At 49.0% G+C, this 19,850-nt stretch overlaps 34 non-coding genes across 34 annotated transcripts; 22 read left to right on the top strand and 12 right to left on the bottom strand.

Annotated features, from left to right (window-relative positions):
* Nucleotides 1–236: 236 nt before the first annotated feature.
* TRNAN-GUU (transfer RNA asparagine (anticodon GUU)) lies at nucleotides 237–310 on the top strand. The gene has a single exon. It is a non-coding gene; the product is annotated as a tRNA-Asn (tRNA).
* Nucleotides 311–546: 236 nt separating this feature from the next.
* On the top strand, nucleotides 547–618 carry TRNAW-CCA (transfer RNA tryptophan (anticodon CCA)). Its single transcript has one exon. It is a non-coding gene; the product is annotated as a tRNA-Trp (tRNA).
* Nucleotides 619–689: 71 nt separating this feature from the next.
* On the bottom strand, nucleotides 690–760 carry TRNAG-GCC (transfer RNA glycine (anticodon GCC)). Its single transcript has one exon. It is a non-coding gene; the product is annotated as a tRNA-Gly (tRNA).
* A 1,161-nt stretch (nucleotides 761–1,921) lies between these two features.
* Nucleotides 1,922–1,995, top strand: TRNAN-GUU (transfer RNA asparagine (anticodon GUU)). The gene has a single exon. It is a non-coding gene; the product is annotated as a tRNA-Asn (tRNA).
* Nucleotides 1,996–2,347: 352 nt separating this feature from the next.
* On the bottom strand, nucleotides 2,348–2,418 carry TRNAG-GCC (transfer RNA glycine (anticodon GCC)). Its single transcript has one exon. It is a non-coding gene; the product is annotated as a tRNA-Gly (tRNA).
* Nucleotides 2,419–3,579: 1,161 nt separating this feature from the next.
* TRNAN-GUU (transfer RNA asparagine (anticodon GUU)) lies at nucleotides 3,580–3,653 on the top strand. Its single transcript has one exon. It is a non-coding gene; the product is annotated as a tRNA-Asn (tRNA).
* Nucleotides 3,654–3,889: 236 nt separating this feature from the next.
* Nucleotides 3,890–3,961, top strand: TRNAW-CCA (transfer RNA tryptophan (anticodon CCA)). The gene has a single exon. It is a non-coding gene; the product is annotated as a tRNA-Trp (tRNA).
* A 71-nt stretch (nucleotides 3,962–4,032) lies between these two features.
* TRNAG-GCC (transfer RNA glycine (anticodon GCC)) lies at nucleotides 4,033–4,103 on the bottom strand. The gene has a single exon. It is a non-coding gene; the product is annotated as a tRNA-Gly (tRNA).
* A 1,161-nt stretch (nucleotides 4,104–5,264) lies between these two features.
* On the top strand, nucleotides 5,265–5,338 carry TRNAN-GUU (transfer RNA asparagine (anticodon GUU)). The gene has a single exon. It is a non-coding gene; the product is annotated as a tRNA-Asn (tRNA).
* Nucleotides 5,339–5,574: 236 nt separating this feature from the next.
* On the top strand, nucleotides 5,575–5,646 carry TRNAW-CCA (transfer RNA tryptophan (anticodon CCA)). Its single transcript has one exon. It is a non-coding gene; the product is annotated as a tRNA-Trp (tRNA).
* A 71-nt stretch (nucleotides 5,647–5,717) lies between these two features.
* On the bottom strand, nucleotides 5,718–5,788 carry TRNAG-GCC (transfer RNA glycine (anticodon GCC)). Its single transcript has one exon. It is a non-coding gene; the product is annotated as a tRNA-Gly (tRNA).
* Nucleotides 5,789–6,949: 1,161 nt separating this feature from the next.
* TRNAN-GUU (transfer RNA asparagine (anticodon GUU)) lies at nucleotides 6,950–7,023 on the top strand. The gene has a single exon. It is a non-coding gene; the product is annotated as a tRNA-Asn (tRNA).
* A 236-nt stretch (nucleotides 7,024–7,259) lies between these two features.
* Nucleotides 7,260–7,331, top strand: TRNAW-CCA (transfer RNA tryptophan (anticodon CCA)). The gene has a single exon. It is a non-coding gene; the product is annotated as a tRNA-Trp (tRNA).
* Nucleotides 7,332–7,402: 71 nt separating this feature from the next.
* On the bottom strand, nucleotides 7,403–7,473 carry TRNAG-GCC (transfer RNA glycine (anticodon GCC)). Its single transcript has one exon. It is a non-coding gene; the product is annotated as a tRNA-Gly (tRNA).
* A 1,161-nt stretch (nucleotides 7,474–8,634) lies between these two features.
* TRNAN-GUU (transfer RNA asparagine (anticodon GUU)) lies at nucleotides 8,635–8,708 on the top strand. The gene has a single exon. It is a non-coding gene; the product is annotated as a tRNA-Asn (tRNA).
* Nucleotides 8,709–8,944: 236 nt separating this feature from the next.
* On the top strand, nucleotides 8,945–9,016 carry TRNAW-CCA (transfer RNA tryptophan (anticodon CCA)). The gene has a single exon. It is a non-coding gene; the product is annotated as a tRNA-Trp (tRNA).
* Nucleotides 9,017–9,087: 71 nt separating this feature from the next.
* TRNAG-GCC (transfer RNA glycine (anticodon GCC)) lies at nucleotides 9,088–9,158 on the bottom strand. The gene has a single exon. It is a non-coding gene; the product is annotated as a tRNA-Gly (tRNA).
* Nucleotides 9,159–10,303: 1,145 nt separating this feature from the next.
* On the top strand, nucleotides 10,304–10,377 carry TRNAN-GUU (transfer RNA asparagine (anticodon GUU)). Its single transcript has one exon. It is a non-coding gene; the product is annotated as a tRNA-Asn (tRNA).
* Nucleotides 10,378–10,613: 236 nt separating this feature from the next.
* Nucleotides 10,614–10,685, top strand: TRNAW-CCA (transfer RNA tryptophan (anticodon CCA)). The gene has a single exon. It is a non-coding gene; the product is annotated as a tRNA-Trp (tRNA).
* Nucleotides 10,686–10,756: 71 nt separating this feature from the next.
* Nucleotides 10,757–10,827, bottom strand: TRNAG-GCC (transfer RNA glycine (anticodon GCC)). Its single transcript has one exon. It is a non-coding gene; the product is annotated as a tRNA-Gly (tRNA).
* A 1,161-nt stretch (nucleotides 10,828–11,988) lies between these two features.
* Nucleotides 11,989–12,062, top strand: TRNAN-GUU (transfer RNA asparagine (anticodon GUU)). Its single transcript has one exon. It is a non-coding gene; the product is annotated as a tRNA-Asn (tRNA).
* A 352-nt stretch (nucleotides 12,063–12,414) lies between these two features.
* Nucleotides 12,415–12,485, bottom strand: TRNAG-GCC (transfer RNA glycine (anticodon GCC)). Its single transcript has one exon. It is a non-coding gene; the product is annotated as a tRNA-Gly (tRNA).
* Nucleotides 12,486–13,646: 1,161 nt separating this feature from the next.
* On the top strand, nucleotides 13,647–13,720 carry TRNAN-GUU (transfer RNA asparagine (anticodon GUU)). Its single transcript has one exon. It is a non-coding gene; the product is annotated as a tRNA-Asn (tRNA).
* Nucleotides 13,721–13,956: 236 nt separating this feature from the next.
* TRNAW-CCA (transfer RNA tryptophan (anticodon CCA)) lies at nucleotides 13,957–14,028 on the top strand. The gene has a single exon. It is a non-coding gene; the product is annotated as a tRNA-Trp (tRNA).
* Nucleotides 14,029–14,099: 71 nt separating this feature from the next.
* Nucleotides 14,100–14,170, bottom strand: TRNAG-GCC (transfer RNA glycine (anticodon GCC)). Its single transcript has one exon. It is a non-coding gene; the product is annotated as a tRNA-Gly (tRNA).
* A 1,161-nt stretch (nucleotides 14,171–15,331) lies between these two features.
* TRNAN-GUU (transfer RNA asparagine (anticodon GUU)) lies at nucleotides 15,332–15,405 on the top strand. Its single transcript has one exon. It is a non-coding gene; the product is annotated as a tRNA-Asn (tRNA).
* Nucleotides 15,406–15,641: 236 nt separating this feature from the next.
* Nucleotides 15,642–15,713, top strand: TRNAW-CCA (transfer RNA tryptophan (anticodon CCA)). Its single transcript has one exon. It is a non-coding gene; the product is annotated as a tRNA-Trp (tRNA).
* A 71-nt stretch (nucleotides 15,714–15,784) lies between these two features.
* On the bottom strand, nucleotides 15,785–15,855 carry TRNAG-GCC (transfer RNA glycine (anticodon GCC)). Its single transcript has one exon. It is a non-coding gene; the product is annotated as a tRNA-Gly (tRNA).
* A 1,161-nt stretch (nucleotides 15,856–17,016) lies between these two features.
* Nucleotides 17,017–17,090, top strand: TRNAN-GUU (transfer RNA asparagine (anticodon GUU)). The gene has a single exon. It is a non-coding gene; the product is annotated as a tRNA-Asn (tRNA).
* A 236-nt stretch (nucleotides 17,091–17,326) lies between these two features.
* Nucleotides 17,327–17,398, top strand: TRNAW-CCA (transfer RNA tryptophan (anticodon CCA)). The gene has a single exon. It is a non-coding gene; the product is annotated as a tRNA-Trp (tRNA).
* A 71-nt stretch (nucleotides 17,399–17,469) lies between these two features.
* TRNAG-GCC (transfer RNA glycine (anticodon GCC)) lies at nucleotides 17,470–17,540 on the bottom strand. The gene has a single exon. It is a non-coding gene; the product is annotated as a tRNA-Gly (tRNA).
* A 1,160-nt stretch (nucleotides 17,541–18,700) lies between these two features.
* TRNAN-GUU (transfer RNA asparagine (anticodon GUU)) lies at nucleotides 18,701–18,774 on the top strand. The gene has a single exon. It is a non-coding gene; the product is annotated as a tRNA-Asn (tRNA).
* A 236-nt stretch (nucleotides 18,775–19,010) lies between these two features.
* Nucleotides 19,011–19,082, top strand: TRNAW-CCA (transfer RNA tryptophan (anticodon CCA)). The gene has a single exon. It is a non-coding gene; the product is annotated as a tRNA-Trp (tRNA).
* Nucleotides 19,083–19,153: 71 nt separating this feature from the next.
* TRNAG-GCC (transfer RNA glycine (anticodon GCC)) lies at nucleotides 19,154–19,224 on the bottom strand. Its single transcript has one exon. It is a non-coding gene; the product is annotated as a tRNA-Gly (tRNA).
* Between the last annotated feature and the right edge of the window lie 626 nt (nucleotides 19,225–19,850).

The raw sequence follows: 19,850 nt of genomic DNA, 5'->3' as shown, positions 1-19,850 counted from the left end.
CGCTAAGCAGGCAAAGAGAAAAGTCATGTATGAGTCTCATGCACTGTGACCGGTAGTAATACTGGCTCTAACACCATTAGACAGTAGTCTACACATCATAAATTACAACAGTAACAAGACACTAAGCAAATGACAAATGCTGTATGGCATAAAGACGCCTTATATAATACAAGCTCCAGGCAGGCGCACACATGTCAAGACATATATTGAGTCTCAGGAAATGTATACAGTCAATAGTCTCTGTGGCGCAATCGGTTAGCGCGTTCGGCTGTTAACCGAAAGGTTGGTGGTTCAAGCCCACCCAGGGACGTAGCCTTTTGTCTGCATGAAACACAGATACGTACCTTTGCTCTTTCCTGCGTGCGATCCTTTCCCTGAATAGTTCAATCCTCAGCGTTCTCACTGCACCTGCAGTCAATTTCAATAATTAGGATAGAAAACAAAAGGCCAAGCCCTGTAATACAACCGTAGGCATATAAGCAGAGGAAAATAAGTCAAAAGGCCCACAGCATTTGTTCATCTGGCATCAAAGGCTGCAAGTGTAAGGACCTCGTGGCGCAACGGTAGCGCGTCTGACTCCAGATCAGAAGGTTGCGTGTTCAAATCACGTCGGGGTCACTGCTTACCATTTTATTCCCCACTGAGTTCATATATATCATTTCGAAAACAAAGTCAAAAGAAAGCAACCTTGCATTGGCCGGGAATCGAACCCGGGCCTCCCTCGTGGCAGGCGATAATTCTACCACTGAACCACCAATGCTTCACATGGTGTGTTCACAGCAAGAGCTCTGTCCAAGACAGTGGTCAGGTTCACACACTTAAATTGTACACATATGAACAAAGTGTGCGCAGCAGACATGATAACGCCAACGTTTCACATGATGATGGCAAGAATCAGATGCAGGAGACTATAAGTAATAATGTCTTTGCATTTGCTGAGGTCACTGGCTTGGTACTAGAGTTGTGGTTATCAGGGCATGATGGCAGGCTGCTCCTGACAGAAGTGGCTCACAGAATGCACCCGCCAGATCACCAGCACTATTGTGTTTCAGATCATGTCACTGAACTCTCCTCCTGGAAAATCCTTCCCACTGGCTTTGCCAGATTCTGTGTCCTCCCCAAAATGCTGGGGTGAAACGGGCAGAGTTCTGCGCCCTGCGCCCCTTTACGCGTCCCTAACGCCATCCCAACGCGCCCTGGTCGGGCACAGCCCTGGTCGAACTTAGATCACTGGAGCCTCTGGAGATCAAGAACTCCAGAAGCCTAGGGTCAGGCCTATTGCAGAGGCATCTTGTGCCTGGCCATTCCGGGATTGTTGTGTTTCAGGGCCTAGCCATCAATACTCCTGGGATTTCTTTCCATGAGAACCCTCATGTCCCTGTCCTCCCACAAGCCCGAGCTTTTATGTAAAATAAAGTGTGCTCTGTGGGCCTTCCCCTATGTGCTCTCTGCCTAATCTCTTTCTCCCAAGCTGAGCTCTGCAGGTAAATGTATCTATCTGACTGAGGGGCTAGGGAGGGCCTTTCCCAGCAGTCTTACAAGCCAAGAGTTCAGAGAAAGCACCTGCTCTGGGAAGGAGACTCTGCTCACAGAGAAGACAAGTCCAACATAACACAGTGAAGATGGGATGGGCAAGACACACGCCTCACGGGCTGGTAGCACGCAAACAGAGGAGCAGGGAGCTACGCTAAGCAGGCAAAGAGAAAAGTCATGTATGAGTCTCATGCACTGTGACCGGTAGTAATACTGGCTCTAACACCATTAGACAGTAGTCTACACATCATAAATTACAACAGTAACAAGACACTAAGCAAATGACAAATGCTGTATGGCATAAAGACGCCTTATATAATACAAGCTCCAGGCAGGCGCACACATGTCAAGACATATATTGAGTCTCAGGAAATGTATACAGTCAATAGTCTCTGTGGCGCAATCGGTTAGCGCGTTCGGCTGTTAACCGAAAGGTTGGTGGTTCAAGCCCACCCAGGGACGTAGCCTTTTGTCTGCATGAAACACAGATACGTACCTTTGCTCTTTCCTGCGTGCGATCCTTTCCCTGAATAGTTCAATCCTCAGCGTTCTCACTGCACCTGCAGTCAATTTCAATAATTAGGATAGAAAACAAAAGGCCAAGCCCTGTAATACAACCGTAGGCATATAAGCAGAGGAAAATAAGTCAAAAGGCCCACAGCATTTGTTCATCTGGCATCGAAGGCTGCAAGTGTAAGGACCTCGTGGCGCAACGGTCGCGTGTTCAAATCACGTCGGGGTCACTGCTTACCATTTTATTCCCCACTGAGTTCATATATATCATTTCGAAAACAAAGTCAAAAGAAAGCAACCTTGCATTGGCCGGGAATCGAACCCGGGCCTCCCGCGTGGCAGGCGAGAATTCTACCACTGAACAACCAATGCTTCACATGGTGTGTTCACAGCAAGAGCTCTGTCCAAGACAGTGGTCAGGTTCACACACTTAAATTGTACACATATGAACAAAGTGTGCGCAGCAGACATGATAACGCCAACGTTTCACATGATGATGGCAAGAATCAGATGCAGGAGACTATAAGTAATAATGTCTTTGCATTTGCTGAGGTCACTGGCTTGGTACTAGAGTTGTGGTTATCAGGGCATGATGGCAGGCTGCTCCTGACAGAAGTGGCTCACAGAATGCACCCGCCAGATCACCAGCACTATTGTGTTTCAGATCATGTCACTGAACTCTCCTCCTGGAAAATCCTTCCCACTGGCTTTGCCAGATTCTGTGTCCTCCCCAAAATGCTGGGGTGAAACGGGCAGAGTTCTGCGCCCTGCGCCCCTTTACGCGTCCCTAACGCCATCCCAACGCGCCCTGGTCGGGCACAGCCCTGATCGGGCTTAGATCACTGGAGCCTCTGGAGATCAAGAACTCCGGAAGCCTAGGGTCAGGCCTATTGCAGAGGCATCTTGTGCCTGGCCATTCCGGGATTGTTGTGTTTCAGGGCCTAGCCATCAATACTCCTGGGATTTCTTTCCATGAGAACCCTCATGTCCCTGTCCTCCCACAAGCCCGAGCTTTTATGTAAAATAAAGTGTGCTCTGTGGGCCTTCCCCTATGTGCTCTCTGCCTAATCTCTTTCTCCCAAGCTGAGCTCTGCAGGTAAATGTATCTATCTGACTGAGGGGCTAGGGAGGGCCTTTCCCAGCAGTCTTACAAGCCAAGAGTTCAGAGAAAGCACCTGCTCTGGGAAGGAGACTCTGCTCACAGAGAAGACAAGTCCAACATAACACAGTGAAGATGGGATGGGCAAGACACACGCCTCACGGGCTGGTAGCACGCAAACAGAGGAGCAGGGAGCTACGCTAAGCAGGCAAAGAGAAAAGTCATGTATGAGTCTCATGCACTGTGACCGGTAGTAATACTGGCTCTAACACCATTAGACAGTAGTCTACACATCATAAATTACAACAGTAACAAGACACTAAGCAAATGACAAATGCTGTATGGCATAAAGACGCCTTATATAATACAAGCTCCAGGCAGGCGCACACATGTCAAGACATATATTGAGTCTCAGGAAATGTATACAGTCAATAGTCTCTGTGGCGCAATCGGTTAGCGCGTTCGGCTGTTAACCGAAAGGTTGGTGGTTCAAGCCCACCCAGGGACGTAGCCTTTTGTCTGCATGAAACACAGATACGTACCTTTGCTCTTTCCTGCGTGCGATCCTTTCCCTGAATAGTTCAATCCTCAGCGTTCTCACTGCACCTGCAGTCAATTTCAATAATTAGGATAGAAAACAAAAGGCCAAGCCCTGTAATACAACCTTAGGCATATAAGCAGAGGAAAATAAGTCAAAAGGCCCACAGCATTTGTTCATCTGGCATCGAAGGCTGCAAGTGTAAGGACCTCGTGGCGCATCGGTAGCGCGTCTGACTCCAGATCAGAAGGTTGCGTGTTCAAATCACGTCGGGGTCACTGCTTACCATTTTATTCCCCACTGAGTTCATATATATCATTTCGAAAACAAAGTCAAAAGAAAGCAACCTTGCATTGGCCGGGAATCGAACCCGGGCCTCCCGCGTGGCAGGCGAGAATTCTACCACTGAACCACCAATGCTTCACATGGTGTGTTCACAGCAAGAGCTCTGTCCAAGACAGTGGTCAGGTTCACACACTTAAATTGTACACATATGAACAAAGTGTGCGCAGCAGACATGATAACGCCAACGTTTCACATGATGATGGCAAGAATCAGATGCAGGAGACTATAAGTAATAATGTCTTTGCATTTGCTGAGGTCACTGGCTTGGTACTAGAGTTGTGGTTATCAGGGCATGATGGCAGGCTGCTCCTGACAGAAGTGGCTCACAGAATGCACCCGCCAGATCACCAGCACTATTGTGTTTCAGATCATGTCACTGAACTCTCCTCCTGGAAAATCCTTCCCACTGGCTTTGCCAGATTCTGTGTCCTCCCCAAAATGCTGGGGTGAAACGGGCAGAGTTCTGCGCCCTGCGCCCCTTTACGCGTCCCTAATGCCATCCCAACGCGCCCTGGTCGGGCACAGCCCTGGTCGGGCTTAGATCACTGGAGCCTCTGGAGATCAAGAACTCCGGAAGCCTAGGGTCAGGCCTATTGCAGAGGCATCTTGTGCCTGGCCATTCCGGGATTGTTGTGTTTCAGGGCCTAGCCATCAATACTCCTGGGATTTCTTTCCATGAGAACCCTCATGTCCCTGTCCTCCCACAAGCCCGAGCTTTTATGTAAAATAAAGTGTGCTCTGTGGGCCTTCCCCTATGTGCTCTCTGCCTAATCTCTTTCTCCCAAGCTGAGCTCTGCAGGTAAATGTATCTATCTGACTGAGGGGCTAGGGAGGGCCTTTCCCAGCAGTCTTACAAGCCAAGAGTTCAGAGAAAGCACCTGCTCTGGGAAGGAGACTCTGCTCACAGAGAAGACAAGTCCAACATAACACAGTGAAGATGGGATGGGCAAGACACACGCCTCACGGGCTGGTAGCACGCAAACAGAGGAGCAGGGAGCTACGCTAAGCAGGCAAAGAGAAAAGTCATGTATGAGTCTCATGCACTGTGACCGGTAGTAATACTGGCTCTAACACCATTAGACAGTAGTCTACACATCATAAATTACAACAGTAACAAGACACTAAGCAAATGACAAATGCTGTATGGCATAAAGACGCCTTATATAATACAAGCTCCAGGCAGGCGCACACATGTCAAGACATATATTGAGTCTCAGGAAATGTATACAGTCAATAGTCTCTGTGGCGCAATCGGTTAGCGCGTTCGGCTGTTAACCGAAAGGTTGGTGGTTCAAGCCCACCCAGGGACGTAGCCTTTTGTCTGCATGAAACACAGATACGTACCTTTGCTCTTTCCTGCGTGCGATGCTTTCCCTGAATAGTTCAATCCTCAGCGTTCTCACTGCACCTGCAGTCAATTTCAATAATTAGGATAGAAAACAAAAGGCCAAGCCCTGTAATACAACCGTAGGCATATAAGCAGAGGAAAATAAGTCAAAAGGCCCACAGCATTTGTTCATCTGGCATCAAAGGCTGCAAGTGTAAGGACCTCGTGGCGCAACGGTAGCGCGTCTGACTCCAGATCAGAAGGTTGCGTGTTCAAATTACGTCGGGGTCACTGCTTACCATTTTATTCCCCACTGAGTTCATATATATCATTCCGAAAACAAAGTCAAAAGAAAGCAACCTTGCATTGGCCGGGAATCGAACCCGGGCCTCCCTCGTGGCAGGCGATAATTCTACCACTGAACCACCAATGCTTCACATGGTGTGTTCACAGCAAGAGCTCTGTCCAAGACAGTGGTCAGGTTCATACACTTAAATTGTACACATATGAACAAAGTGTGCGCAGCAGACATGATAACGCCAACGTTTCACATGATGATGGCAAGAATCAGATGCAGGAGACTATAAGTAATAATGTCTTTGCATTTGCTGAGGTCACTGGCTTGGTACTAGAGTTGTGGTTATCAGGGCATGATGGCAGGCTGCTCCTGACAGAAGTGGCTCACAGAATGCACCCGCCAGATCACCAGCACTATTGTGTTTCAGATCATGTCACTGAACTCTCCTCCTGGAAAATCCTTCCCACTGGCTTTGCCAGATTCTGTGTCCTCCCCAAAATGCTGGGGTGAAACGGGCAGAGTTCTGCGCCCTGCGCCCCTTTACGCGTCCCTAACGCCATCCCAACGCGCCCTGGTCGGGCACAGCCCTGGTCGAACTTAGATCACTGGAGCCTCTGGAGATCAAGAACTCCAGAAGCCTAGGGTCAGGCCTATTGCAGAGGCATCTTGTGCCTGGCCATTCCGGGATTGTTGTGTTTCAGGGCCTAGCCATCAATACTCCTGGGATTTCTTTCCATGAGAACCCTCATGTCCCTGTCCTCCCACAAGCCCGAGCTTTTATGTAAAATAAAGTGTGCTCTGTGGGCCTTCCCCTATGTGCTCTCTGCCTAATCTCTTTCTCCCAAGCTGAGCTCTGCAGGTAAATGTATCTATCTGACTGAGGGGCTAGGGAGGGCCTTTCCCAGCAGTCTTACAAGCCAAGAGTTCAGAGAAAGCACCTGCTCTGGGAAGGAGACTCTGCTCACAGAGAAGACAAGTCCAACATAACACAGTGAAGATGGGATGGGCAAGACACACGCCTCACGGGCTGGTAGCACGCAAACAGAGGAGCAGGGAGCTACGCTAAGCAGGCAAAGAGAAAAGTCATGTATGAGTCTCATGCACTGTGACCGGTAGTAATACTGGCTCTAACACCATTAGACAGTAGTCTACACATCATAAATTACAACAGTAACAAGACACTAAGCAAATGACAAATGCTGTATGGCATAAAGACGCCTTATATAATACAAGCTCCAGGCAGGCGCACACATGTCAAGACATATATTGAGTCTCAGGAAATGTATACAGTCAATAGTCTCTGTGGCGCAATCGGTTAGCGCGTTCGGCTGTTAACCGAAAGGTTGGTGGTTCAAGCCCACCCAGGGACGTAGCCTTTTGTCTGCATGAAACACAGATACGTACCTTTGCTCTTTCCTGCGTGCGATCCTTTCCCTGAATAGTTCAATCCTCAGCGTTCTCACTGCACCTGCAGTCAATTTCAATAATTAGGATAGAAAACAAAAGGCCAAGCCCTGTAATACAACCGTAGGCATATAAGCAGAGGAAAATAAGTCAAAAGGCCCACAGCATTTGTTCATCTGGCATCAAAGGCTGCAAGTGTAAGGACGTCGTGGCGCAACGGTAGCGCGTCTGACTCCAGATCAGAAGGTTGCGTGTTCAAATCACGTCGGGGTCACTGCTTACCATTTTATTCCCCACTGAGTTCATATATATCATTTCGAAAACAAAGTCAAAAGAAAGCAACCTTGCATTGGCCGGGAATCGAACCCGGGCCTCCCGCGTGGCAGGCGAGAATTCTACCACTGAACCACCAATGCTTCACATGGTGTGTTCACAGCAAGAGCTCTGTCCAAGACAGTGGTCAGGTTCACACACTTAAATTGTACACATATGAACAAAGTGTGCGCAGCAGACATGATAACGCCAACGTTTCACATGATGATGGCAAGAATCAGATGCAGGAGACTATAAGTAATAATGTCTTTGCATTTGCTGAGGTCACTGGCTTGGTACTAGAGTTGTGGTTATCAGGGCATGATGGCAGGCTGCTCCTGACAGAAGTGGCTCACAGAATGCACCCGCCAGATCACCAGCACTATTGTGTTTCAGATCATGTCACTGAACTCTCCTCCTGGAAAATCCTTCCCACTGGCTTTGCCAGATTCTGTGTCCTCCCCAAAATGCTGGGGTGAAACGGGCAGAGTTCTGCGCCCTGCGCCCCTTTACGCGTCCCTAACGCCATCCCAACGCGCCCTGGTCGGGCACAGCCCTGATCGGGCTTAGATCACTGGAGCCTCTGGAGATCAAGAACTCCGGAAGCCTAGGGTCAGGCCTATTGCAGAGGCATCTTGTGCCTGGCCATTCCGGGATTGTTGTGTTTCAGGGCCTAGCCATCAATACTCCTGGGATTTCTTTCCATGAGAACCCTCATGTCCCTGTCCTCCCACAAGCCCGAGCTTTTATGTAAAATAAAGTGTGCTCTGTGGGCCTTCCCCTATGTGCTCTCTGCCTAATCTCTTTCTCCCAAGCTGAGCTCTGCAGGTAAATGTATCTATCTGACTGAGGGGCTAGGGAGGGCCTTTCCCAGCAGTCTTACAAGCCAAGAGTTCAGAGAAAGCACCTGCTCTGGGAAGGAGACTCTGCTCACAGAGAAGACAAGTCCAACATAACACAGTGAAGATGGGATGGGCAAGACACACGCCTCACGGGCTGGTAGCACGCAAACAGAGGAGCAGGGAGCTACGCTAAGCAGGCAAAGAGAAAAGTCATGTATGAGTCTCATGCACTGTGACCGGTAGTAATACTGGCTCTAACACCATTAGACAGTAGTCTACACATCATAAATTACAACAGTAACAAGACACTAAGCAAATGACAAATGCTGTATGGCATAAAGACGCCTTATATAATACAAGCTCCAGGCAGGCGCACACATGTCAAGACATATATTGAGTCTCAGGAAATGTATACAGTCAATAGTCTCTGTGGCGCAATCGGTTAGCGCGTTCGGCTGTTAACCGAAAGGTTGGTGGTTCAAGCCCACCCAGGGACGTAGCCTTTTGTCTGCATGAAACACAGATACGTACCTTTGCTCTTTCCTGCGTGCGATCCTTTCCCTGAATAGTTCAATCCTCAGCGTTCTCACTGCACCTGCAGTCAATTTCAATAATTAGGATAGAAAACAAAAGGCCAAGCCCTGTAATACAACCTTAGGCATATAAGCAGAGGAAAATAAGTCAAAAGGCCCACAGCATTTGTTCATCTGGCATCGAAGGCTGCAAGTGTAAGGACCTCGTGGCGCATCGGTAGCGCGTCTGACTCCAGATCAGAAGGTTGCGTGTTCAAATCACGTCGGGGTCACTGCTTACCATTTTATTCCCCACTGAGTTCATATATATCATTTCGAAAACAAAGTCAAAAGAAAGCAACCTTGCATTGGCCGGGAATCGAACCCGGGCCTCCCGCGTGGCAGGCGAGAATTCTACCACTGAACCACCAATGCTTCACATGGTGTGTTCACAGCAAGAGCTCTGTCCAAGACAGTGGTCAGGTTCACACACTTAAATTGTACACATATGAACAAAGTGTGCGCAGCAGACATGATAACGCCAACGTTTCACATGATGATGGCAAGAATCAGATGCAGGAGACTATAAGTAATAATGTCTTTGCATTTGCTGAGGTCACTGGCTTGGTACTAGAGTTGTGGTTATCAGGGCATGATGGCAGGCTGCTCCTGACAGAAGTGGCTCACAGAATGCACCCGCCAGATCACCAGCACTATTGTGTTTCAGATCATGTCACTGAACTCTCCTCCTGGAAAATCCTTCCCACTGGCTTTGCCAGATTCTGTGTCCTCCCCAAAATGCTGGGGTGAAACGGGCAGAGTTCTGCGCCCTGCGCCCCTTTACGCGTCCCTAATGCCATCCCAACGCGCCCTGGTCGGGCTTAGATCACTGGAGCCTCTGGAAATCAAGAACTCCGGAAGCCTAGGGTCAGGCCTATTGCAGAGGCATCTTGTGCCTGGCCATTCCGGGATTGTTGTGTTTCAGGGCCTAGCCATCAATACTCCTGGGATTTCTTTCCATGAGAACCCTCATGTCCCTGTCCTCCCACAAGCCCGAGCTTTTATGTAAAATAAAGTGTGCTCTGTGGGCCTTCCCCTATGTGCTCTCTGCCTAATCTCTTTCTCCCAAGCTGAGCTCTGCAGGTAAATGTATCTATCTGACTGAGGGGCTAGGGAGGGCCTTTCCCAGCAGTCTTACAAGCCAAGAGTTCAGAGAAAGCACCTGCTCTGGGAAGGAGACTCTGCTCACAGAGAAGACAAGTCCAACATAACACAGTGAAGATGGGATGGGCAAGACACACGCCTCACGGGCTGGTAGCACGCAAACAGAGGAGCAGGGAGCTACGCTAAGCAGGCAAAGAGAAAAGTCATGTATGAGTCTCATGCACTGTGACCGGTAGTAATACTGGCTCTAACACCATTAGACAGTAGTCTACACATCATAAATTACAACAGTAACAAGACACTAAGCAAATGACAAATGCTGTATGGCATAAAGACGCCTTATATAATACAAGCTCCAGGCAGGCGCACACATGTCAAGACATATATTGAGTCTCAGGAAATGTATACAGTCAATAGTCTCTGTGGCGCAATCGGTTAGCGCGTTCGGCTGTTAACCGAAAGGTTGGTGGTTCAAGCCCACCCAGGGACGTAGCCTTTTGTCTGCATGAAACACAGATACGTACCTTTGCTCTTTCCTGCGTGCGATCCTTTCCCTGAATAGTTCAATCCTCAGCGTTCTCACTGCACCTGCAGTCAATTTCAATAATTAGGATAGAAAACAAAAGGCCAAGCCCTGTAATACAACCGTAGGCATATAAGCAGAGGAAAATAAGTCAAAAGGCCCACAGCATTTGTTCATCTGGCATCAAAGGCTGCAAGTGTAAGGACCTCGTGGCGCAACGGTAGCGCGTCTGACTCCAGATCAGAAGGTTGCGTGTTCAAATCACGTCGGGGTCACTGCTTACCATTTTATTCCCCACTGAGTTCATATATATCATTTCGAAAACAAAGTCAAAAGAAAGCAACCTTGCATTGGCCGGGAATCGAACCCGGGCCTCCCTCGTGGCAGGCGATAATTCTACCACTGAACCACCAATGCTTCACATGGTGTGTTCACAGCAAGAGCTCTGTCCAAGACAGTGGTCAGGTTCACACACTTAAATTGTACACATATGAACAAAGTGTGCGCAGCAGACATGATAACGCCAACGTTTCACATGATGATGGCAAGAATCAGATGCAGGAGACTATAAGTAATAATGTCTTTGCATTTGCTGAGGTCACTGGCTTGGTACTAGAGTTGTGGTTATCAGGGCATGATGGCAGGCTGCTCCTGACAGAAGTGGCTCACAGAATGCACCCGCCAGATCACCAGCACTATTGTGTTTCAGATCATGTCACTGAACTCTCCTCCTGGAAAATCCTTCCCACTGGCTTTGCCAGATTCTGTGTCCTCCCCAAAATGCTGGGGTGAAACGGGCAGAGTTCTGCGCCCTGCGCCCCTTTACGCGTCCCTAACGCCATCCCAACGCGCCCTGGTCGGGCACAGCCCTGGTCGAACTTAGATCACTGGAGCCTCTGGAGATCAAGAACTCCAGAAGCCTAGGGTCAGGCCTATTGCAGAGGCATCTTGTGCCTGGCCATTCCGGGATTGTTGTGTTTCAGGGCCTAGCCATCAATACTCCTGGGATTTCTTTCCATGAGAACCCTCATGTCCCTGTCCTCCCACAAGCCCGAGCTTTTATGTAAAATAAAGTGTGCTCTGTGGGCCTTCCCCTATGTGCTCTCTGCCTAATCTCTTTCTCCCAAGCTGAGCTCTGCAGGTAAATGTATCTATCTGACTGAGGGGCTAGGGAGGGCCTTTCCCAGCAGTCTTACAAGCCAAGAGTTCAGAGAAAGCACCTGCTCTGGGAAGGAGACTCTGCTCACAGAGAAGACAAGTCCAACATAACACAGTGAAGATGGGATGGGCAAGACACACGCCTCACGGGCTGGTAGCACGCAAACAGAGGAGCAGGGAGCTACGCTAAGCAGGCAAAGAGAAAAGTCATGTATGAGTCTCATGCACTGTGACCGGTAGTAATACTGGCTCTAACACCATTAGACAGTAGTCTACACATCATAAATTACAACAGTAACAAGACACTAAGCAAATGACAAATGCTGTATGGCATAAAGACGCCTTATATAATACAAGCTCCAGGCAGGCGCACACATGTCAAGACATATATTGAGTCTCAGGAAATGTATACAGTCAATAGTCTCTGTGGCGCAATCGGTTAGCGCGTTCGGCTGTTAACCGAAAGGTTGGTGGTTCAAGCCCACCCAGGGACGTAGCCTTTTGTCTGCATGAAACACAGATACGTACCTTTGCTCTTTCCTGCGTGCGATCCTTTCCCTGAATAGTTCAATCCTCAGCGTTCTCACTGCACCTGCAGTCAATTTCAATAATTAGGATAGAAAACAAAAGGCCAAGCCCTGTAATACAACCGTAGGCATATAAGCAGAGGAAAATAAGTCAAAAGGCCCACAGCATTTGTTCATCTGGCATCGAAGGCTGCAAGTGTAAGGACCTCGTGGCGCAACGGTCGCGTGTTCAAATCACGTCGGGGTCACTGCTTACCATTTTATTCCCCACTGAGTTCATATATATCATTTCGAAAACAAAGTCAAAAGAAAGCAACCTTGCATTGGCCGGGAATCGAACCCGGGCCTCCCGCATGGCAGGCGAGAATTCTACCACTGAACAACCAATGCTTCACATGGTGTGTTCACAGCAAGAGCTCTGTCCAAGACAGTGGTCAGGTTCACACACTTAAATTGTACACATATGAACAAAGTGTGCGCAGCAGACATGATAACGCCAACGTTTCACATGATGATGGCAAGAATCAGATGCAGGAGACTATAAGTAATAATGTCTTTGCATTTGCTGAGGTCACTGGCTTGGTACTAGAGTTGTGGTTATCAGGGCATGATGGCAGGCTGCTCCTGACAGAAGTGGCTCACAGAATGCACCCGCCAGATCACCAGCACTATTGTGTTTCAGATCATGTCACTGAACTCTCCTCCTGGAAAATCCTTCCCACTGGCTTTGCCAGATTCTGTGTCCTCCCCAAAATGCTGGGGTGAAACGGGCAGAGTTCTGCGCCCTGCGCCCCTTTACGCGTCCCTAACGCCATCCCAACGCGCCCTGGTCGGGCACAGCCCTGATCGGGCTTAGATCACTGGAGCCTCTGGAGATCAAGAACTCCGGAAGCCTAGGGTCAGGCCTATTGCAGAGGCATCTTGTGCCTGGCCATTCCGGGATTGTTGTGTTTCAGGGCCTAGCCATCAATACTCCTGGGATTTCTTTCCATGAGAACCCTCATGTCCCTGTCCTCCCACAAGCCCGAGCTTTTATGTAAAATAAAGTGTGCTCTGTGGGCCTTCCCCTATGTGCTCTCTGCCTAATCTCTTTCTCCCAAGCTGAGCTCTGCAGGTAAATGTATCTATCTGACTGAGGGGCTAGGGAGGGCCTTTCCCAGCAGTCTTACAAGCCAAGAGTTCAGAGAAAGCACCTGCTCTGGGAAGGAGACTCTGCTCACAGAGAAGACAAGTCCAACATAACACAGTGAAGATGGGATGGGCAAGACACACGCCTCACGGGCTGGTAGCACGCAAACAGAGGAGCAGGGAGCTACGCTAAGCAGGCAAAGAGAAAAGTCATGTATGAGTCTCATGCACTGTGACCGGTAGTAATACTGGCTCTAACACCATTAGACAGTAGTCTACACATCATAAATTACAACAGTAACAAGACACTAAGCAAATGACAAATGCTGTATGGCATAAAGACGCCTTATATAATACAAGCTCCAGGCAGGCGCACACATGTCAAGACATATATTGAGTCTCAGGAAATGTATACAGTCAATAGTCTCTGTGGCGCAATCGGTTAGCGCGTTCGGCTGTTAACCGAAAGGTTGGTGGTTCAAGCCCACCCAGGGACGTAGCCTTTTGTCTGCATGAAACACAGATACGTACCTTTGCTCTTTCCTGCGTGCGATCCTTTCCCTGAATAGTTCAATCCTCAGCGTTCTCACTGCACCTGCAGTCAATTTCAATAATTAGGATAGAAAACAAAAGGCCAAGCCCTGTAATACAACCTTAGGCATATAAGCAGAGGAAAATAAGTCAAAAGGCCCACAGCATTTGTTCATCTGGCATCGAAGGCTGCAAGTGTAAGGACCTCGTGGCGCATCGGTAGCGCGTCTGACTCCAGATCAGAAGGTTGCGTGTTCAAATCACGTCGGGGTCACTGCTTACCATTTTATTCCCCACTGAGTTCATATATATCATTTCGAAAACAAAGTCAAAAGAAAGCAACCTTGCATTGGCCGGGAATCGAACCCGGGCCTCCCGCGTGGCAGGCGAGAATTCTACCACTGAACCACCAATGCTTCACATGGTGTGTTCACAGCAAGAGCTCTGTCCAAGACAGTGGTCAGGTTCACACACTTAAATTGTACACATATGAACAAAGTGTGCGCAGCAGACATGATAACGCCAACGTTTCACATGATGATGGCAAGAATCAGATGCAGGAGACTATAAGTAATAATGTCTTTGCATTTGCTGAGGTCACTGGCTTGGTACTAGAGTTGTGGTTATCAGGGCATGATGGCAGGCTGCTCCTGACAGAAGTGGCTCACAGAATGCACCCGCCAGATCACCAGCACTATTGTGTTTCAGATCATGTCACTGAACTCTCCTCCTGGAAAATCCTTCCCACTGGCTTTGCCAGATTCTGTGTCCTCCCCAAAATGCTGGGGTGAAACGGGCAGAGTTCTGCGCCCTGCGCCCCTTTACGCGTCCCTAATGCCATCCCAACGCGCCCTGGTCGGGCACAGCCCTGGTCGGGCTTAGATCACTGGAGCCTCTGGAGATCAAGAACTCCGGAAGCCTAGGGTCAGGCCTATTGCAGAGGCATCTTGTGCCTGGCCATTCCGGGATTGTTGTGTTTCAGGGCCTAGCCATCAATACTCCTGGGATTTCTTTCCATGAGAACCCTCATGTCCCTGTCCTCCCACAAGCCCGAGCTTTTATGTAAAATAAAGTGTGCTCTGTGAGCCTTCCCCTATGTGCTCTCTGCCTAATCTCTTTCTCCCAAGCTGAGCTCTGCAGGTAAATGTATCTATCTGACTGAGGGGCTAGGAAGGGCCTTTCCCAGCAGTCTTACAAGCCAAGAGTTCAGAGAAAGCACCTGCTCTGGGAAGGAGACTCTGCTCACAGAGAAGACAAGTCCAACATAACACAGTGAAGATGGGATGGGCAAGACACACGCCTCACGGGCTGGTAGCACGCAAACAGAGGAGCAGGGAGCTACGCTAAGCAGGCAAAGAGAAAAGTCATGTATGAGTCTCATGCACTGTGACCGGTAGTAATACTGGCTCTAACACCATTAGACAGTAGTCTACACATCATAAATTACAACAGTAACAAGACACTAAGCAAATGACAAATGCTGTATGGCATAAGGACGCCTTATATAATACAAGCTCCAGGCAGGCGCACACATGTCAAGACATATATTGAGTCTCAGGAAATGTATACAGTCAATAGTCTCTGTGGCGCAATCGGTTAGCGCGTTCGGCTGTTAACCGAAAGGTTGGTGGTTCAAGCCCACCCAGGGACGTAGCCTTTTGTCTGCATGAAACACAGATACGTACCTTTGCTCTTTCCTGCGTGCGATCCTTTCCCTGAATCGTTCAATCCTCAGCGTTCTCACTGCACCTGCAGTCAATTTCAATAATTAGGATAGAAAACAAAAGGCCAAGCCCTGTAATACAACCGTAGGCATATAAGCAGAGGAAAATAAGTCAAAAGGCCCACAGCATTTGTTCATCTGGCATCGAAGGCTGCAAGTGTAAGGACCTCGTGGCGCAACGGTAGCGCGTCTGACTCCAGATCAGAAGGTTGCGTGTTCAAATCACGTCGGGGTCACTGCTTACCATTTTATTCCCCACTGAGTTCATATATATCATTTTGAAAACAAAGTCAAAAGAAAGCAACCTTGCATTGGCCGGGAATCGAACCCGGGCCTCCCGCGTGGCGGGCGAGAATTCTACCACTGAACCACCAATGCTTCACATGGTGTGTTCACAGCAAGAGCTCTGTCCAAGACAGTGGTCAGGTTCACACACTTAAATTGTACACATATGAACAAAGTGTGCGCAGCAGACATGATAACGCCAACGTTTCACATGATGATGGCAAGAATCAGATGCAGGAGACTATAAGTAATAATGTCTTTGCATTTGCTGAGGTCACTGGCTTGGTACTAGAGTTGTGGTTATCAGGGCATGATGGCAGGCTGCTCCTGACAGAAGTGGCTCACAGAATGCACCCGCCAGATCACCAGCACTATTGTGTTTGAGATCATGTCACTGAACTCTCCTCCTGGAAAATCCTTCCCACTGGCTTTGCCAGATTCTGTGTCCTCCACAAAATGCTGGGGTGAAACGGGCAGAGTTCTGCGCCCTGCGCCCCTTTACGCGTCCCTAACGCCATCCCAACGCGCCCTGGTCGGGCACAGCCCTGGTCGGGCTTAGATCACTGGAGCCTCTGGAGATCAAGAACTCCGGAAGCCTAGGGTCAGGCCTATTGCAGAGGCATCTTGTGCCTGGCCATTCCGGGATTGTTGTGTTTCAGGGCCTAGCCATCAATACTCCTGGGATTTCTTTCCATGAGAACCCTCATGTCCCTGTCCTCCCACAAGCCCGAGCTTTTATGTAAAATAAAGTGTGCTCTGTGGGCCTTCCCCTATGTGCTCTCTGCCTAATCTCTTTCTCCCAAGCTGAGCTCTGCAGGTAAATGTATCTATCTGACTGAGGGGCTAGGGAGGGCCTTTCCCAGCAGTCTTACAAGCCAAGAGTTCAGAGAAAGCACCTGCTCTGGGAAGGAGACTCCGCTCACAGAGAAGACAAGTCCAACATAACACAGTGAAGATGGGATGGGCAAGACACACGCCTCACGGGCTGGTAGCACGCAAACAGAGGAGCAGGGAGCTACGCTAAGCAGGCAAAGAGAAAAGTCATGTATGAGTCTCATGCACTGTGACCGGTAGTAATACTTGCTCTAACACCATTAGACAGTAGTCTACACATCATAAATTACAACAGTAACAAGACACTAAGCAAATGACAAATGCTGTATGGCATAAAGACGCCTTATATAATACAAGCTCCAGGCAGGCGCACACATGTCAAGACATATATTGAGTCTCAGGAAATGTATACAGTCAATAGTCTCTGTGGCGCAATCGGTTAGCGCGTTCGGCTGTTAACCGAAAGGTTGGTGGTTCAAGCCCACCCAGGGACGTAGCCTTTTGTCTGCATGAAACACAGATACGTACCTTTGCTCTTTCCTGCGTGCGATCCTTTCCCTGAATAGTTCAATCCTCAGCGTTCTCACTGCACCTGCAGTCAATTTCAATAATTAGGATAGAAAACAAAAGGCCAAGCCCTGTAATACAACCGTAGGCATATAAGCAGAGGAAAATAAGTCAAAAGGCCCACAGCATTTGTTCATCTGGCATCAAAGGCTGCAAGTGTAAGGACCTCGTGGCGCAACGGTAGCGCGTCTGACTCCAGATCAGAAGGTTGCGTGTTCAAATCACGTCGGGGTCACTGCTTACCATTTTATTCCCCACTGAGTTCATATATATCATTTCGAAAACAAAGTCAAAAGAAAGCAACCTTGCATTGGCCGGGAATCGAACCCGGGCCTCCCTCGTGGCAGGCGATAATTCTACCACTGAACCACCAATGCTTCACATGGTGTGTTCACAGCAAGAGCTCTGTCCAAGACAGTGGTCAGGTTCACACACTTAAATTGTACACATATGAACAAAGTGTGCGCAGCAGACATGATAACGCCAACGTTTCACATGATGATGGCAAGAATCAGATGCAGGAGACTATAAGTAATAATGTCTTTGCATTTGCTGAGGTCACTGGCTTGGTACTAGAGTTGTGGTTATCAGGGCATGATGGCAGGCTGCTCCTGACAGAAGTGGCTCACAGAATGCACCCGCCAGATCACCAGCACTATTGTGTTTCAGATCATGTCACTGAACTCTCCTCCTGGAAAATCCTTCCCACTGGCTTTGCCAGATTCTGTGTCCTCCCCAAAATGCTGGGGTGAAACGGGCAGAGTTCTGCGCCCTGCGCCCTTTACGCGTCCCTAACGCCATCCCAACGCGCCCTGGTCGGGCACAGCCCTGGTCGAACTTAGATCACTGGAGCCTCTGGAGATCAAGAACTCCAGAAGCCTAGGGTCAGGCCTATTGCAGAGGCATCTTGTGCCTGGCCATTCCGGGATTGTTGTGTTTCAGGGCCTAGCCATCAATACTCCTGGGATTTCTTTCCATGAGAACCCTCATGTCCCTGTCCTCCCACAAGCCCGAGCTTTTATGTAAAATAAAGTGTGCTCTGTGGGCCTTCCCCTATGTGCTCTCTGCCTAATCTCTTTCTCCCAAGCTGAGCTCTGCAGGTAAATGTATCTATCTGACTGAGGGGCTAGGGAGGGCCTTTCCCAGCAGTCTTACAAGCCAAGAGTTCAGAGAAAGCACCTGCTCTGGGAAGGAGACTCTGCTCACAGAGAAGACAAGTCCAACATAACACAGTGAAGATGGGATGGGCAAGACACACGCCTCACGGGCTGGTAGCACGCAAACAGAGGAGCAGGGAGCTACGCTAAGCAGGCAAAGAGAAAAGTCATGTATGAGTCTCATGCACTGTGACCGGTAGTAATACTGGCTCTAACACCATTAGACAGTAGTCTACACATCATAAATTACAACAGTAACAAGACACTAAGCAAATGACAAATGCTGTATGGCATAAAGACGCCTTATATAATACAAGCTCCAGGCAGGCGCACACATGTCAAGACATATATTGAGTCTCAGGAAATGTATACAGTCAATAGTCTCTGTGGCGCAATCGGTTAGCGCGTTCGGCTGTTAACCGAAAGGTTGGTAGTTCAAGCCCACCCAGGGACGTAGCCTTTTGTCTGCATGAAACACAGATACGTACCTTTGCTCTTTCCTGCGTGCGATCCTTTCCCTGAATAGTTCAATCCTCAGCGTTCTCACTGCACCTGCAGTCAATTTCAATAATTAGGATAGAAAACAAAAGGCCAAGCACTGTAATACAACCGTAGGCATATAAGCAGAGGAAAATAAGTCAAAAGGCCCACAGCATTTGTTCATCTGGCATCGAAGGCTGCAAGTGTAAGGACCTCGTGGCGCAACGGTAGCGCGTCTGACTCCAGATCAGAAGGTTGCGTGTTCAAATCACGTCGGGGTCACTGCTTACCATTTTATTCCCCACTGAGTTCATATATATCATTTCGAAAACAAAGTCAAAAGAAAGCAACCTTGCATTGGCCGGGAATCGAACCCGGGCCTCCCGCGTGGCAGGCGAGAATTCTACCACTGAACAACCAATGCTTCACATGGTGTGTTCACAGCAAGAGCTCTGTCCAAGACAGTGGTCAGGTTCACACACTTAAATTGTACACATATGAACAAAGTGTGCGCAGCAGACATGATAACGCCAACGTTTCACATGATGATGGCAAGAATCAGATGCAGGAGACTATAAGTAATAATGTCTTTGCATTTGCTGAGGTCACTGGCTTGGTACTAGAGTTGTGGTTATCAGGGCATGATGGCAGGCTGCTCCTGACAGAAGTGGCTCACAGAATGCACCCGCCAGATCACCAGCACTATTGTGTTTCAGATCATGTCACTGAACTCTCCTCCTGGAAAATCCTTCCCACTGGCTTTGCCAGATTCTGTGTCCTCCCCAAAATGCTGGGGTGAAACGGGCAGAGTTCTGCGCCCTGCGCCCCTTTACGCGTCCCTAACGCCATCCCAACGCGCCCTGGTCGGGCACAGCCCTGATCGGGCTTAGATCACTGGAGCCTCTGGAGATCAAGAACTCCGGAAGCCTAGGGTCAGGCCTATTGCAGAGGCATCTTGTGCCTGGCCATTCCGGGATTGTTGTGTTTCAGGGCCTAGCCATCAATACTCCTGGGATTTCTTTCCATGAGAACCCTCATGTCCCTGTCCTC

Source organism: Lissotriton vulgaris, chromosome 1_1 (assembly GCF_964263255.1).
Source record: "Lissotriton vulgaris chromosome 1_1, aLisVul1.2, whole genome shotgun sequence".
NCBI lineage: Eukaryota > Metazoa > Chordata > Amphibia > Caudata > Salamandridae > Lissotriton > Lissotriton vulgaris.
Note: the sequence above shows the minus strand (reverse complement) of the source record. Positions and strands in the feature narration are given on the sequence as shown.